At 47.1% G+C, this 17,829-nt stretch overlaps 1 protein-coding gene across 2 annotated transcripts in view; it reads left to right on the top strand.

The window, feature by feature from the left end:
* The window catches only part of SYT14 (synaptotagmin 14), a 558,522-nt gene that overhangs the window by 333,392 nt on the left and 207,301 nt on the right, over positions 1 to 17,829 (top strand). The window lies entirely within an intron of this gene.

Here is a 17,829-nt window from a genome sequence, read left to right as displayed (position 1 = left end):
GATAAAATGTTTAATAACAATGATAATGAGGTTATTCCAATAAGGTAATACCAATAAACAACAATGTGAATAAAATACCACACAACACTTGTCGCAGAGTGTCAGATAAAACTTGAAACCTTCCAATAGGTAATGACTGAGATGAAAACTGCAGTCTCTATCCACAGCTGCCGATGCTGGCTGCTAATCAAACACTGGGAAATCAGTAAAACAGATGGAGTTCCAAAGCTGAATGTCTGTGCCAACCGTACAATGCAGTAGTTAATACCTCTCCGATGGGCTGGTTAGCAGACCGGGCGTCCCCGGTCAGGTGTCCTGCGTTGCCCACGTAAGCTGTGCAGCGGAGAGGAGATGCCGCGCCGTGTACTGTATAGCTGGCTGTAGCGCTGTGATCCGTAGCAGCTGCTACTGGCATAAAGGCATCAGAGGTGTAACCATCAGGGTGTGTGGGAGATGCACTAGTAGAGACACCTGTGCGCAGTAACTCAGAAATGTATTTATTATTTATTATTAATTATATACACATACTGCTTGTGGTATTCTATTTATAGAGGCGCTTCTTTAGCAGACAATCTTTTCATAGATAGATATATACATGTACAGCTGGGCACTGTACATGTATATAAAGAGACCCCGCCATGTTATTGAGAAATTTGAGCGGGACAGAAGCCCGCCGCCGAGGGGGCGGGGCTTCTCCCTCAGCACTCACCAGCGCCATTTTTCTCCACAGCACCGCTGAGATGAAGCTCCCCGGACTCTCCCCTGCTTAACACACGGTGAAAGAAGGGTTTTAAAGTAGAGGGGGGGGGGCACATAATTGGCGCATATACATAACAAAAGCGCTACTGGGTAAACATACTCTGTCATATAGCGCTGGCATACTCTCTCTCTGTCTCTCCAAAGGGCATGGTGGGGAACCTGTCTTCAGAAAAGAGCTTCCCTGTGTGTGTGTGGTGTGTCGGTACGCGTGTGTCGACATGTCTGAGATTGAAGGCTCACCTAAGGAGGAGGGGGAGTGTATGAATGTTAGGTCTCCGTCGGCAGTGCCGACACCTGACTGGATGGATATGTGGAATGTTTTAAGTGCTAATGTTAATTTATTGCACAAAGGATTAGACAAAGCTGAAGCTGGGGTACAGTCAGGGAGTCAACCTATGCCTGTCCCAATGTCGCCTGGACCTTCGGGGTCTCAGAAGCGCCCACTATCCCAAATAGTTGACACAGATACCGACACGGATTCAGACTCCAGTGTCGACTACGATGATGCAAAATTACAGCCAAAGATGGCTAAATGTATTCGATATATGATTATCGCAATAAAATATATTTTGCATATCACTGAGGAAGAGGCGGAACTACCGCCAGTGCAACCAGTGCGTTGCACTGGGGCCCGCCTCTGTCCAGGGGCCCAAAGCATGTAATGAGTCAAACTGACTCATTACATGCCGCTGTGTGCTGCGGGCAACCGCTGTGTGCTGCGGGCAACCGCTGCCCGCAGCACACAGCTGCCCGGACAGGAGAGGAGAGGAGCAGCGGTACTGGAGAGAAGCAGGAGGAGGGAGGTGGAGGAGGGAGCCGCAGCAGCGCTTTGTTACTGGTTGAGGCGCTGCTGCTGCTGGCCCTCTGCTTCACTATAGGCTGTCTTCCGAGAACAGCCTATAGTGAAGCAGAGGGCCAGCAGCAGCGCCTCCACCAATAACACAGCGCTGCTGCGGCTACCTCCTCCACCTCCCTCCTCCTCCTTCTCTCCTGCCCGGGAATCGTGAGTGACCAGAAGCTGCACCGAGGAGCCTGAGCCAGCAGAGAGGGTAAGTATAATTCTTTCTTTCTTTCTTTCTTTCTTTTCTTTCTTATCTTTCTGTCTTTCTACAAAAAGGGGGACTGTCTGCCACAATGTGTAAAAAGGGGGAATCTGCTTGCCGCAATGTGAAAAAAGGGGGAATCTGCCGCAATGTGTAAAAAGGGGGAATCTGCCCGCCGTAATGTGTAAAAAGGGGGAATCTGCCTGCCGCAATGTGTAAAAAGGGGGAATCTGCTTGCCACAATGTGCGAAAAGGGGGAATCTGCTTGCCGCAATGTGTAAAAAGGGGGAATCTGCCTGCCGTAATGTGTAACAAGGGCACGCTGTCTGCCGTAATGTGTAAAATGGGGACGCTGTCTGCCGTAATGTGTAACAAGGGCACGCTGTCTGCCGTAATGTGTAAAATGGGGACGCTGTCTGCCGTTATGTGTAAAAAGGGCACGCTGTCTGCCGTTATGTGTAAAAAGGGCACGCTGTCTGCCGCTATGTGTAACAAGGGCACGCTGTCTGCTGCTATGTGTAAAAAGTGTACGCTGTCTGCTGCTATGTTTAACAAGGGCACGCTGTCTGCCGTTATGTGTAAAAAGTGTACGCTGTCTGCCGCTATTTGTAACAAGGGCACGCTGTCTGCCGTTATGTGTAAAAAGGGCACGCTGTCTGCCGCTATGTTTAACAAGGGCACGCTGTCTGCCGTTATTTGTAAAAAGTGCACGCTGTCTGCCGCTATGTGTAACAAGGGCACGCTGTCTGCCGTTATTTGTAAAAAGTGTACGCTGTCTGCCGTTATGTGTAAAAATGGCACGCTGTCTGCCGTTATGTGTAAAAAGTGCACGCTGTCTGCCGCTATGTGTAAAAAGGGGGACGCTGTCTGCCGTAATGTGTAAAAAGGGGACGCTGTCTGCCGTAATGTGTAGAAAGAGGAATCTGTCCGCTGTAAGGTGTAAAAGAGTCTCTACCTGGTGTAGTGGTGCTACTGTGCGGCGTAATTTGAATAATGGAGACTACTGTGCACCGTTTTATGAATTGGTATTATTTTGTGGCCACACCCCTTCCCCACGAAGCCATGCCACTATGTATTTTTGCGCGCGCCTACGCCGCGCACTGCCCCTGTTTTGCATGCAGGTGTGGGGCTCCGATGCCGTTTCTTGCACACTGTGCTAAAATGTCTAGTTATGGCACTGTTGCTAGGTATCCATTTCTCTGGCCCTGAGCAGGTCCCCCTCACCAGATCCTCTCCAGGGGTGAGGGGGTGGACTTGGATGGGATGGGGGGCCCAAAGCATTTTGTCGCACCTGGGCCCACCGCTCGCTAGTTCCGCCACTGCTGAGGAACCCCCTGTCCCTGACACGAGGGTACACATGTATAAGGGAAAGAAACCTGAGGTCACCTTTCCCTCATCCCATGAGCTGAACGAATTATGCGAAAAAGCGTGGGAAACTCCAGACAAAAAACTGCAGATTCCCAAAAGGATTCTAATAGCGTATCCTTTCCCGTCGCAGGACAGAATCCGGTGGGAATCCTCCCCTAGGGTGGACAAAGCTTTGATGCGCTTATCAAAAAAGATAGCGCTTCCATCCCAAGATAGGGCTACCCTCAAGGATCCTGCTGACCGCAAGCAGGAGGTTACCTTGAAGTCCATTTACTCACATTCTGGTACGTTACTCAGACCGGCTATTGCGTCGGCCTGGGTTTGTAGTGCTGTAGCAGCATGGACAGATTCATTATCAGCGGATATTGAGACCCTTGATAAGGATACCATTTTAATGACCCTAGGGCATATAAAAGATGCTGTCTTATATATGAGGGATGCTCAAAGAGACATTAGTTTACTGGGTTCCAGGATAAACGCTATGTCTATTTCTGCTAGGCGTGTCTTATGGACCCGACAGTGGTCAGGTGATGCCGACTCCAAGAGACATATGGAGTTGTTGCCTTACAAGGGTGAGGAATTGTTTGGAGAGGGCCTCTCGGATCTCGTCTCCATGGCTAAGGCAGGTAAATCGAATTTTTTGCCATATATTCCCTCACAATCTAAGAAAGCGCCTCATTATCAAATGCAGTCCTTTCGTTCCAATAAAAGCAAGAGAGTACGTGGATCGTCCTTTCTTGCCAGAGGTAAGGGCAGAGGGAAGAAGCTGCATAACACAGCTAGTTCCCAGGAACAGAAGTCCTCCCCGGCCTCTGCAAAATCCACCGCATGACGCTGGGGCTCCCCTGAGGGAGTCCGCCCCAGTGGGGGCACGTCTTCGACTGTTCAGCCACATCTGGGTTCACTCACAGGTGGATCCCTGGGCAATAGAAATTGTTTCCCAGGGTTACAAGCTGGAATTCGAAGAGGTGCCTCCTCGCCGGTTTTTCAAATCGGCCCTACCGACTTCCCCCCTGGAAAGGGAGATAGTGTTACATGCGATTCGCAAATTGTGTCTTCAACAAGTGGTGGTAGAGGTTCCCCTGCTTCAAAGAGGGAAGGGGTACTACTCAACTCTGTTTGTGGTCCCGAAACCGGAAGGTTCGGTCAGACCCATTTTGAATTTAAAATCCCTGAACCTTTACTTAAAATGGTTCAAGTTCAAGATGGAATCGCTCAGAGCGGTCATCGCCAGCCTGGAAGGGGGAGATTTTATGGTATCTCTGGACATAAAGGATGCATACCTGCATGTTCCCATATATCCTCCTCATCAGGCGTACCTGAGATTTGCGGTACAGGATTGTCATTACCAATTTCAGACGTTGCCGTTTGGGCTTTCCACGGCCCCGAGAATTTTCACCAAGGTAATGGCGGAAATGATGGTGCTCCTGCGCAAACAGGGTGTCACAATTATCCTGTACTTGGACGATCTCCTCATAAAAGCGAGATCACGGGAGAAGTTGCTGAACAGCGTCTCACTTTCACTGACTGTGTTACAGCGACACGGCTGGATTATCAATATTCCAAAGTCGCAGCTGAATCCTACAACTCGTCTGCCCTTCTTGGGCATGATTCTGGACACAGACCAGAAGAGGATTTTTCTTCCGACAGAAAAAGCGCAGGAACTCATGACTCTTGTCATGAACCTGTTGAAGCCAAAACAAGTGTCAATACGTCATTGCACTCAAGTCCTAGGAAAAATGGTGGCGACATACGAAGCCATTCCCTACGGCAGATTCCATGCAAGGACATTCCAATGGGACCTATTGGACAAATGGTCCGGGTCACATCTGCAAATGCATCAGCGGATCACCCTGTCCCCCAGGGCCAGAGTATCTCTCCTGTGGTGGCTGAAAAGTGCTCACCTTCTAGAGGGCCGCAGGTTCGGCATTCAGGACTGGATCCTGTTGACCACGGACGCGAGCCTCCGAGGTTGGGGAGCAGTCACACAGGGAAGAAATTTCCAAGGCCTTTGGTCAAGTCAAGAGACTTGTCTTCACATCAACATCCTGGAACTAAGGGCCATATACAACGCCCTACGTCAAGCGGAGATTTTACTTCGCGATCGACCAGTTCTGATCCAGTCAGACAACGTCACCGCAGTAGCTCATGTAAACCGCCAAGGCGGCACAAGGAGCAGGGTGGCAATGGCGGAAGCCACGAGAATTCTTCGCTGGGTGAAGAATCATGTACTAGCACTGTCAGCAGTGTTCATTCCGGGAGTGGACAACTGGGAAGCAGACTTCCTCAGCAGACACGACCTGCATCCGGGAGAGTGGGGACTTCATCAAGAAGTCTTCGCGCAGATTGCAAGTCGGTGGGGACTGCCCCAAATAGACATGATGGCGTCCCGTCTCAACAAAAAGCTACAAAGGTATTGCGCCAGGTCAAGAGACCCTCAGGCGGTAGCTGTGGACGCCCTAGTGACACTGTGGGTGTTCCAGTCGGTCTATGTGTTTCCTCCTCTTCCTCTCATACCCAAGGTGTTGAAGATAATCAGAAAAAGAGGAGTGAGAACAATACTCATTGTTCCGGATTGGCCACAAAGGACCTGGTATCCGGATCTGCAGGAAATGCTCACAGTAGATCCGTGGCCTCTTCCTCTAAGGCAGGACCTGTTACAACAAGGTCCCTGTCTGTTCCAAGACTTACCGCAGCTGCGTTTGACGGCATGGCGGTTGAACGCCGGATCCTAGCGGAAAAAGGTATTCCGATGAGGTTATTCCTACGTTAATAAAGGCTAGGAAGGACGTGACATCTAAACATTATCACCGAATATGGTGTTTATATGTTTCTTGGTGTGAGGCCAGGAATGCTCCTACGGAAGAATTCCATCTAGGCCGTTTTCTTCACTTCCTACAGACTGGAGTGAATTTGGGCCTAAAGTTAGTCTCCATTAAAGTTCAGATTTCGGCCTTATCCATTTTCTTTCAAAAGGAATTGGCCTCTTTACCTGAAGTACAGACTTTTGTGAAGGGAGTACTGCATATTCAGCCTACTTTTGTACCTCCGGTGGCGCCTTGGGACCTTAACGTGGTGTTAAGTTTCCTTAAGTCGCATTGGTTTGAACCACTTAAAACAGTGGAGTTGAAATATCTCACTTGGAAGGTGGTCATGTTGTTAGCCTTGGCTTCGGCTAGGCGAGTTTCGGAATTGGCGGCTTTATCACATAAAAGCCCCTATCTGGTTTTCCATATGGATAGAGCGGAATTGCGGACCCGTCCTCAATTCCTACCTAAGGTGGTCTCATCTTTTCATATGAACCAACCTATTGTCGTGCCGGTGGCTACACGTGACTTGGAGGATTCCGAGTCCCTGGATGTGGTCAGGGCTTTGAAAATTTACGTGGCCAGAACGGCTAGGATCAGAAAAACAGAAGCACTGTTTGTCCTGTATGCAGCCAACAAGGTTGGCGGCCCTGCTTCAAAGCAGACTATTGCTCGCTGGATCTGTAACACGATTCAGCAGGCGCATTCTACGGCAGGATTGCCGTTACCGAAATCGGTTAAGGCCCATTCCACTAGGAAGGTGGGCTTGTCTTGGGCGGCTGCCCGAGGGGTCTCGGCACTACAGCTGTGCCGAGCTGCTACTTGGTCGGGGTCAAACACCTTTGCAAAGTTCTCTAAGTTTGATACCCTGGCTGAGGAGGACCTCCTGTTTGCTCAATCGGTGCTGCAGAGTCATCCGCACTCTCCCGCCCGTTTGGGAGCTTTGGTATAATACCCATGGTCCTTACGGAGTCCCCAGCATCCTCTAGGACGTTAGAGAAAATAAGATTTTAAACCTACCGATAAATCTTTTCTCGTAGTCCGTAGAGGATGCTGGGCGCCCGTCCCAAGTGCGGACTACTTCTGCAAGACTTGTATATAGTTATTGCTTACATAAGGGTTATGTTATAGTTTCATCGGTTTTGGACCGATGATATGTTGTTTTTTCATACTGTTAACTAGATAGTATATCACAAGTTATACGGTGTGATTGGTGTGGCTGGTGTGAATCTTGCCCTTGGATTAACTAAAATCCTTTCCTCGTACTGTCCGTCTCCTCTGGGCACAGTTTCTCCAACTGAGGTCTGGAGGAGGGGCATAGAGGGAGGAGCCAGTGCACACCCAGAGTCAAAGTCTTTCTTAAAGTGCCCATGTCTCCTGCGGAGCCCGTCTATCCCCATGGTCCTTACGGAGTCCCCAGCATCCTCTACGGACTACGAGAAAAATATTTACCGGTAGGTTTAAAATCTTATTTTTTATCTGTAGTTTATTGCAGATTATGCACCTGTTTGTAAACTAGCCTTGCTATGAAAGCTTGTGGAGATTTGTATATTACATGGATATTTGTGTCATAGGCACCAAGCCAATATCTATTCTCTCTGTTGTTAAATGTTGCTTGAGAACATGTTGGTAAGGCTGGTTATCCACTAACATTAGATAGAAGAAACATTTGTGGTCAGGTGTTAGTGTCAGTGGGGGACTTGCAGTGAACATGGGGCCTTATTCAGACCTGATCACAGCAGCAAATTTGTTAGCTAATGGGCAGAACCATGTGCACTACAGGTGGGGCAGATATAACATGTGCAGAGAGAGTTAGATTTGGATGGGTTATTTTGTTTCTGTGCAGGGTAAATACTGCCTGCTTTAATATTACACTGCAATCTAAATTTCTTTTTTTTTTTTTTTAAATAACGTTTTATTGATTATATAAGCATATATACAGACAGATACATCGTTGTAGCCAATAGAAGGTAAATTAGATAATAGTGGGGCATTATAATCAGATGGGGGAGGCGATCAATAGACATTTCAATCAGTAGTTATCACACATGCCTCCGTATAGACAAGTTACCCAAATTGTCACAACTATCTGCTAAAGTAGAAAGTAGAAAACACAAAAAAAAAAAGGGGGAGAGGGAGAAACAGAGTGCATAAGGAAAAGATTACAGGGTAGAGGAGATAAAACAGTGGGAGGAGGGGATTGTGGGTAACAGGGAGAGGGGAAAGAAAGAGAGGGGGGTCGGCCAGTCTGAGCCATGTATGTAATAATAGGTTTGTGGCGTAAGTAAAAGTCTAGATTGGATGATAAATATTCAGTATCCAACATTAAATACTAGACACTAAACATGAAATATTAAATGGTTGTCAGTGGCGGTTCAGCATTAAAGTGTAGAGTCCAAGGTGTCCACGTCTCTGTAAAGGGTGCTGGGGAGTCTCGGAGGGAAGCAGTAATTCGCTCTAGCTTATACGTGAACCAAATTGCGTTAATAGTAGCGGTCAAAGTGGGAGGGGTCGCAGATTTCCAATTAGAGGCTATTTGGCATTTAGCCGTATTCAATATGTGTTTAATTAGGGCTCGTTGGCAACGTGAGGTGTCAGGAATGGGGCGGGAAAGTAGTGAGTAAAGGGGCGAGTCGGGGACTGTTACATGCGTAACCTCCAAGACCAATTTGTGGATTTATCTCCAATATTGGCGGATCGATGAACAAGACCACCAAACATGCAACAGGGTCCCTCGGCATCCACATAATCTCCAGCACTTATCCGAGCACGTGGGATAAATAGAATGTAGTCTAGTAGGAACTAGATACCAGCGGTAGTATAATTTATATGAATTTTCAGCTATACGGACTGAGATAGAGCTTTTAGTAATTTCCTGTCTAATATCCTTCCATTCCTCCACGGTTAAGGTCTCTCCCACCTCCCTTTCCCAGGCCAGTTCGTGACTCTCCTTGGGCGGAACATTGTGTGTCAGTAACTCCCGGTAGATGCGCGAAAGGAGTCCTTTCGTTGAGTGTGAACCGCGACACCATATTTCCAGGGGGGTGGCTATAATAGGATGGGAGGGTTTAAGGATTGTTTCGTAGAAGTTTCTGATTTGTAAAAACTGATAGAATACCGAATGGGGAAACGAGAAACGGGATTGTAGATTTGCAAAAGATGGGAATGAGGAGAGAGGAGCAACGTCCTGTAGAAAGAGAATATTATGCGCGGTCCAATGGTGAAATGCAAGGTGGTTATTGCCTGGCGGGAATTGCGCATTGTTCCATAGAGGAGTTAAATAGGGGTTGTGAGAACGGAGTTGATAGAAGCGAGTACAAAAATCCCATATTGACAAGGATAAGCGCATTGTCGGCAGGAGGAGATTAGAGGTGGGCCGGGAGCGGGGTGGGCTCCATAGGAGGGTTGAGGATGAAAACATATGGAGAGAATGCGCCTCGAGTGAGGTCCACGTTCTCTGTGCTGGAGGTGAGTGCCAGAGAACACAAGAGGTCAAGTGTGTGGCTCGGTAGTATCGGATGAGGTCTGGTACTCCAAGGCCGCCCTCCGAGCGGTGTTGTTGGAGCAGTCGTATCTTAACTCTGGGTTTTTTTCCGGCCCAAATGAAGCTAGATATATCTCGTTGAAGATTCTTCAGTATTTTAACTGGGATGTGAATGGGTAAGGTTTGCCATAGGTACAATATCCGTGGCAGTAGGTTCATTTTGACTGTCGCGATGCGACCAAACCAGGAGATAAATAATTTATTCCAGGCAGTGAGATCGGCTTTGAGTGAGGATATCAACCGTGGGAAGTTAGCAGCATATAGCGATGAGTAGGATTTGGTTAGATAAATGCCCAAATATTTGAGTTTAGAACTTTGCCATTTAAAAGAATAGGAGGAGCGTAAAAGACTGAGATCCCGTGGAGTGATATGCAAGTCTAAAACCTCTGTTTTGTCAGAATTGAGTTTATAGTTTGAGATGGAGCTATACGTGTGAATCTCCTCAAAAAGGTGTTGCAGGGAAGTGTGTGGGTCGGTCAGGGTCAAGATGACATCGTCTGCATATAGTGCAATTTTGTATTCATGGTTGTCCACTGAGACACCTGAGATGTTGGAGTTCAGTCGGATTTTTGCCGCCAATGGTTCCATCATTAGGGCAAAAAGTAGGGGGGAAAGTGGACATCCCTGACGGGTGTCATTTCTAATAGATAGTGGTGGGGAGGAAAGACCATTGACCAGAATTGACGCTGAATGGTTAAAATAGAGCGAGGTGATGGCATTATAAAATGGACCTTGAATTCCCACAGCCTGTAGAGCTTGCTGCATAAAAGGCCAGGCTACCCTATCAAATGCCTTCTCCGCATCAAGAGCCACCACCAAAGTTGGGGTGGAGTCTCGATGGGAGAGGTGAATAAGATCTATAAGGCGCCGAGTATTATCAGCAGCCTGACGATTGGGAATAAAGCCCACTTGGTCTGGATGGATTAATATAGGGAGATAAGGGGCGAGTCGATTTGCCAGGATTTTAGCGAATAGTTTTAGATCTGTGTTTAATAATGAGATGGGCCTATAATTTTTCATTTCCAGGGGATCCCGATCAGGCTTGACAATAACTATAATGTTAGCTCTGGTGGTAGCTGCATCGAGAGAGCTCCCCTCCATCAATGAGTTGAATAGTGAATGTAGCATAGGAAGAAGGGCTTGGGAAATTTTTTTATAATATATGGCAGTATATCCATCCGGACCTGGTGCGGAGGAACGGCGAAGCTGCCCAATTGTGACAAGGATTTCCTTGTGAGTAATGGGATCATTGAGAATCTTCAGATCCGCTGTAGATAGTTTCGGTAAGTGACAAGAGGAAAGATATTGTTGAATAGTTGATATGTGGTGTGGATCGGTAGTGGTCTCTGAGGGAAGGTTATAGAGGGAAGCATAATAATCCTGGAAAAGGGAAGCCATCACTTTAGGGTCGCACGTTGTGGATCCGTCAGGGCACCTCAGAGCCAGTATTCGATTGAGCGTGTGTTTCCCGCGTAGTCGACGGGCTAATAAGGTATCTGCCTTGTTCGATTTTTCGTAGAACTTTTGGCGGATCCACAAGAGTGACTGGATTGTTTTCTTTGTAAGGATTTGGGACAATTGCCCTTTCAGGGCAAGTATCTTTAGATATAGTTTGCGCTTGGGGAACCGCTGATGGCGAAGAGTCAAAGAGGCTAATTCAGTCTCTAGGTCTGCGATCCGTTTAGACTCAATTTTCCTCTGGGTAGACGTAAGGCTAATAAGGAGACCCCGCAATGTTACCTTGTGTGCTTCCCATAGTATTGCTGACGATATGTCGGGGGAGACGTTGTCAGCTAAAAAGTGGCGAATTGCGTCTTCTATTTGAGACACATTAGCGGATTTAAGAAGAAGGGACTCATTAAGGCGCCATTTGCGGGGAGTCGAAGGTTTATGAGAGCATGTAAAATCAAGTGATATCGCATAGTGGTCAGACCAGGTGATCGGAACCACCTGGGCGCCTAGAAGGGTTTGAGTGGAGTCCCTATCTACAAAGACGTAGTCAATACGAATGTATATGTTGTGTTGTGGGGAATAGTGCGTATAGCCCTTAGCGGACGGATAAAGCGTTTTCCATGCATCATATAAATTGTGTGCAGTGACGCAGGACTGGAGGAGTCTAGACAGTTTCGTATGGGGAGAGGGCCCATCGCCTGGGCGGGACCTGTCAACATGGGGATCCATTGTAGCATTACAGTCACCGGCCACAATAACCCAGGGATTTGAAAATTTAGAGAGGTGGTCGGAGAACGTTTTAAAAAAGGAGCCCTGCTGCATGTTTGGAGTGTAAACCGACGCCAAGGTAATGGGAGTTTGATTAATGGAGCCAGATAGAATTACAAATCTGCCGTGGTCATCCAGAACCGTGTCCCAGACAACCAGGGGTAGGTCGCGATGGATTAGGATGGCTGTGCCTCTGCGTTTGGCTGACATTGTGGAGTAAAAAGCGTGAGGATAGCGTTTGGAGCTTAGTGAAGGGTGAGGGGTCCTAAAATGGGTCTCCTGCAAAAATATGATATCCGCTTTTTGTCTGGCAAAAAACTGAAATGCCATGGAGCGCTTGGTCGGGGAATTAAGGCCATTGACGTTAATGGATAAGACTTTTAAAGTCATGGAGGTTGAAAGACAGCGTAGCTCAATAGAGAAGATAGCCCCTGACTTGGCCGACCATGGGGCGTTAGGAAGGGAAAGGAAAGACAGTAGAAACAGGTAGGGAAGATCGTAAATACGAACTTAAGGGATAGACCCTTTCCTAAAAACGGGTTGGGTCCAGAAATGAAGGAGCGGGCGCCGAGCGGGCCGCCCCTTCGGAGTGTGGGGTCGCGCCAATAATGACACATCATAATGAGAATGAGGAACATACAGAAGAGTAAAGGAAAAAAGGAGAGGTACATTCTGCGAGCCAGGTTAAGGGGGGTAGGAAAATCAGATCAGGGGGTAAGAAGTAATAAGCTGAGAAGGGAAGACATTGCTATCAGTATTTATGGTAACAATAACAGTAGCTTCATATGTAAGTTCAACCAAGGCATCTTAAATACAGCATAAATATAGCTAACAACATTGCCCTGATGAGTCAATGGTGGTACATATCAACAGTAATAGCCACAATCGTCACACCCAGAGCCGGCACCCGGGCAGCCCCCCATGATCAAGTGGTAGATTAGCCTTACCATTTCAAGGCACGAGACCAACCTAGGAAAAGGGGACCACCCAGAACCGACACGTAGGGAGCGCAGATCGCGCGCAATCTACCCAGCCACCAAACCTATATGTGATAAACTATATAAACGAAGAAAAGAGAAACTAGCATAACATAGTGTATATATCGAGAGAACATTTAGGTATGTAATGGTCAGCTCCTCTATAGTGAGGGCAAAGGCGGGTGGATATACATTGAAATCTAAAGAAACCATTGGCCATATGTTAAGAACCGAGAATCTGGAATGGTTAAGCTGGTTGTAGAAGGCTATGTCGCCCTCTAACGCAGAGCGGCATAATAGCCGGCCCATCTCAGAGCACATAGTAATCATTAAGATGGGGTTATCATGTAACGTCATGTAGAAGTCAGGCTTAAATATCTTAATTCGCTAAATTCGCAAAACCTCAGAGATAGAACATGCAAAACAATATAACATAAAGCCACTATGCTAGTAAGATGGGGAGGGACCGATATGCGATGTCCATTATATCTACTGATCCGAAAGGGGAGTTCCATTCGCTCATTTAGTAGCACCATTCGGGGGTGGGAGCCCCGGGCCTTTTAGGAGAGGTGATAGGGAGCTGATTCCGAATTTCATCCGGAAGAGACTCAAATATGCCCAGGGACCTTAGAAGGTCGTAGCCTTGGGTGGGCGTTTTTATCGAGTGATGAGAGCCATCTTTTGTGACATGTAATTGGAACGGAAAGCCCCACTTATATTTGATGGAGTTATCTCGAAGGACTTTGGTGATAGCGGTGAGGTCCTTGCGTTTTCGGAGTGTAGAGGGGGCCAAATCCTGGAAAATCTGTAGCTGGGTCCCGGAGTAGAGGACTGTTTGGTGTTCCCTGGCCGCCATCATGAATTTCTCTTTTGTTTTATAATAATGGAACCGTAGGATGACATCTCTTGGGGGTTGGGTAGGTGGTGGACGTGGGCGCAGGGCTCGATGTGCTCTATCGAGAAGGAGGAAATCTTTAGAGACCTCTGGAATCATGGTCTGTAGTAGGCCCTCCAGGAAAGCTGGTAGGCCCTCCATAGAAACGCCCTCCGGTATGTTGCGGATCCGAACATTATTCCGTCGATTCCGGTTGTCCATATCCTCTAGATGGTCCTCCTGTTGGGCCATATCCGCTCGAATCTCCGATAACTCCTGTTCGACCACCACCTGGTATTGGCAGACTTCGTCTACTTTGCGTTCCAGGGATTCTGTGCGGGTGCCAAGGTAAGCGAGTTCAGTTCTGAATTCAGCTAGGACTGATCTCATTTCCGTTTGGATGGTCTTAGTGACAATTGCAATTACGTCTTGGGTCGTGAGACTTGTCGTCGGAGAAGGAGCATCATCGACATCCGACATAGGGTCTACGGTGGGGGAGCCGCGAGGTATAGCGCCTGCTTTTTCCCATGCCCGGAGAATACTAGGTTTAGCTTGAGCACTGCAATCTAAATTTCAGATTGAACACACCCCACCCAAATCTAACTCTCTCTGCACATGTTATATCTGCTCCCCCCTCCCCTGCAGTGCACATGGTTTTTCCCATTAGCTAACAAATTTGCTGCTGCTATCAGATCTGAATTAGGCCCATGAATAGAGAAGGCAGTGAAAGCACCACCAGTCCTCCCAACCGATGGCACTAGAACATTATTTCCCAACCTTGGTCCTCAAGGCACACTAACACTCCAGCTTTTAGTGATATCCATGCTTGAGCACAGATAGTTACATTAAAATAACAGAGGTACTTAGTAAGTCACCTGTGCTCAAGTATGACTGTCCTTAGAACTTGAACTTTCAGTGTCTTGAGGACCGTGGTTGGGAACCCCTGCACTGGAGTAAGTGGGTGTGAGGTCATAGGAGTGTGTAGGTTTTATCCACATACCTGGTTACATGCCGTCACTATCATTAAGAATGTACACTAGGTGTCAGGTGCTTATATGTTCTATTATTAGAATTTCCATGAATGAGGCTGGAAATGAAATGTTCAGCAATGTGTTCTGTTAATTTATATTGACTTTTATGTAGCATTTATTGTACTTGTATATTTTTCCCCCTCTCCCCCCCACCGCCCCTTTACTGATTAATTGTGACTTGTTTCTTATTTGTTCTTTAAGACTTGAGGTGGACTGGTGCGTCAATCATGTCGCTCTGTTTTAATGATTTAGCAGCTGGAGACTTTGACACATTTAGCATCAATGCATTTATTGACACTCAACTGACACCAGAGAAGCAAGCTGGCGTTTTGGCTCTAGTAAATCTAATTTCAAGTCTTTTCAAAGACAAATTATAAGTTTTCCTATTTTTTTAGAGTTAGATTGTGGAAAAAGTAAAACTGAACAATGAAAACGACATTAACTGTTTTGATCAAGAAGGCAACAGGACAGGTTCACAATTTAGTTGGACCAATGACCCTTTAAAAGTATCATGACTTTATTACGGCTATTATACTGATTGGCCGGTTTTATTAGACCTGTACCCTGGAAGTATTGTGAATCACCCATCATCCAAATAATGGGCATCCCACTAGTGTGGAACAAGCAGTTAATGGAAAGGAGGATGTAGAAGGCTGAGTAACAGATTAACAAATGGGCTACAACCAGTCAATGAACAACAGATTACAACAGTGACGGTGAAAGAAGCATACTTATGCTTTCTCTATATGAGGCGACAGGGCGATTTGTGAGCCAGCACAATACCCACAGACCCACATATGTCAGCAGAAAATAGTACCAGTGGCCAAATGTAATACAGTTCAAGTTGGAAACATGTGCGAGTGTAGCGCTGAACTCGCACATTTTTTCAAATGGCCGGTTTTATTAGACCTGTACCCTGGAAGTATTGTGAATCACCCATCATCCAAATAATGGGCATCCCACTAGTGTGGAACAAGCAGTTAATGGAAAGGAGGATGTAGAAGGCTGAGTAACAGATTAACAAATGGGCTACAACCAGTCAATGAACAACAGATTACAACAGTGACGGTGAAAGAAGCATACTTATGCTTTCTCTATATGAGGCGACAGGGCGATTTGTGAGCCAGCACAATACCCACAGACCCACATATGTCAGCAGAAAATAGTACCAGTGGCCAAATGTAATACAGTTCAAGTTGGAAACATGTGCGAGTGTAGCGCTGAACTCGCACATTTTTTCAAACTCGCATAATGTAACAGGGTGCTGAAACGTGCAAACTCACGTTTCCTGCAATGTCAAAACTTACATGCAGATGTTTTGCCATTGCATACATACTGTATAACTCAGGCAATATAATAGAGTGTGAGTTGTAAACTTATACCTAAAACGTTGCCAAAAAAACACAAAAAATATACCAGTTTGTGGCTGGCGAGCTTGGCAGAAGCATGCACAGATCAGTGAGATCCATGCATGCTTCTGTCAGGAAAAGTTAAAAAGTAAAAATAAAATGACGTGGGGTCTCCTCCCTAAAGCATAACCAGCCCCAGGCCCTTTGAGCCAGACCTGGTTGAAAAAATACAGGGGGAAAATTGTTTAGGATCCCCCTGTATTTTAAAAGCCAGCATCAGGACCAGTCCTGGTTCCAAAAACATGGGAAGAAAGACGTAGGGTTACCCCGTATTTTTTAAACCAGCACCGGGCTCCACTAGCCAGGGAGATAATACCACCGCTAGGGGACACATCTTGTTGGTCCCTGCGGCCGCTTCATCACCCCCCAAATAAATAAACTTTTACTTTCACAGTGGGTGTGTGTGTGTGTGTGTACTGTCTTTATTTTAAGATTTCTTTTACAAGTTCTTTGGGCACTACATGTACCAGCGGACCCACAAGCTAGTACTTGTGGTTCTCCGAGTACCAGCATGCAGGGGAGGTTTGCTGGGACCTGTAGTTTCACTTGTAAAAGACAATATTATTTAAAAAAAATTACACTTAAAAACTATCAACTCGGCATCCACCACTAAGGGATACCGGAGATAGCCCCGGACTTCAGCCCTGGCCGTTGGTGACCTGTAAAGGGGGACCCCTTTATTAGGGTGGTCTCCACTCCCCCAGGAATTCACAGCCAGGGCTAACTAGTTGGGGTGAATGGTAATGCTACGGCCGAAGGGACCAATACATGTCCTCCTGCTGTGGCATTACTTCCCTTGCACGTGGAGCCCGGTGCTGGTTTAAAAAATATGGGGGAACCCTACATCTTTTTTCCACCATATTTTTGGAATCAGGATAGGTCTTATAGCCCGGTGCTGGTTGTTAAAATACAGAGGGCCTCTGTCAATATTTCCCCCGTATTTTTTCAACCAGGACCAGCTCAAAGAGCACGGGGTTATGCTTTAGGGCAGGGGTGAGCAATTATTTCAGCTGAGGGGCCACTTGACATTTCCTGTCAGTATCCGAGGGCCACATACAAAATAGCAGCTCCCCCACTTGCCAAAAATATAGGGACGTGGCTTTATGTGGAAGGGGTGTGGGAAAAAAATAATACAGATTCATATTAGGCTGCACAATAGTCTCCATTATTCAAATTGCGCCACACAGCGCCACTTACACACATTACACCAGGTAGAGCCCCTTTTACACCCATTACGGCAGGTAGAGCTCCCTTTTACACAGTATGGAAGGTAGAGCCCCTTTTACACATTACAGCAGGTAGAGTTCCCTATTACACATTAACATTTTATTTAGGATAATTATTATGCAGCAAGCAAATTATCCAGTGTCTTATGGCCCCTGGGGAAAGGTGTGACACGGTGACAGAACACGGGGGGTGTGACAGTGACAGAACACGGGGAGGGGGGGTGAGAGTGACAGAACACGGGGCGTGTGACACAGTGACAGAATACGGTGGGGGTGACACGGTGACAGAACACGGGGGGTGTGACACAGTGACAGAACACGGTGGGGGTGACACGGTGTCAGAACACGGGGGGGGGTGACACGGTGACAGAACACGGTGGGGGTGACATGGTGACAGAACACGGGGGTGTGACACAGTGACAGAACACGGGGGGTGACAGTGACAGAACATGGTGGGGGTGACACGGTGACAGAACACGGGAGGTGACACGGTGACAGAACACGGGGGTGTGACACAGTGACAGAACATTGGAGGGGGTGACACAGTGACAGAACATGGGGGGGGGTTACA

Source organism: Pseudophryne corroboree, chromosome 4 (genome assembly GCF_028390025.1).
Source record: "Pseudophryne corroboree isolate aPseCor3 chromosome 4, aPseCor3.hap2, whole genome shotgun sequence".
Taxonomy (NCBI): Eukaryota; Metazoa; Chordata; class Amphibia; order Anura; family Myobatrachidae; genus Pseudophryne; species Pseudophryne corroboree.
Note: the sequence above shows the minus strand (reverse complement) of the source record. Positions and strands in the feature narration are given on the sequence as shown.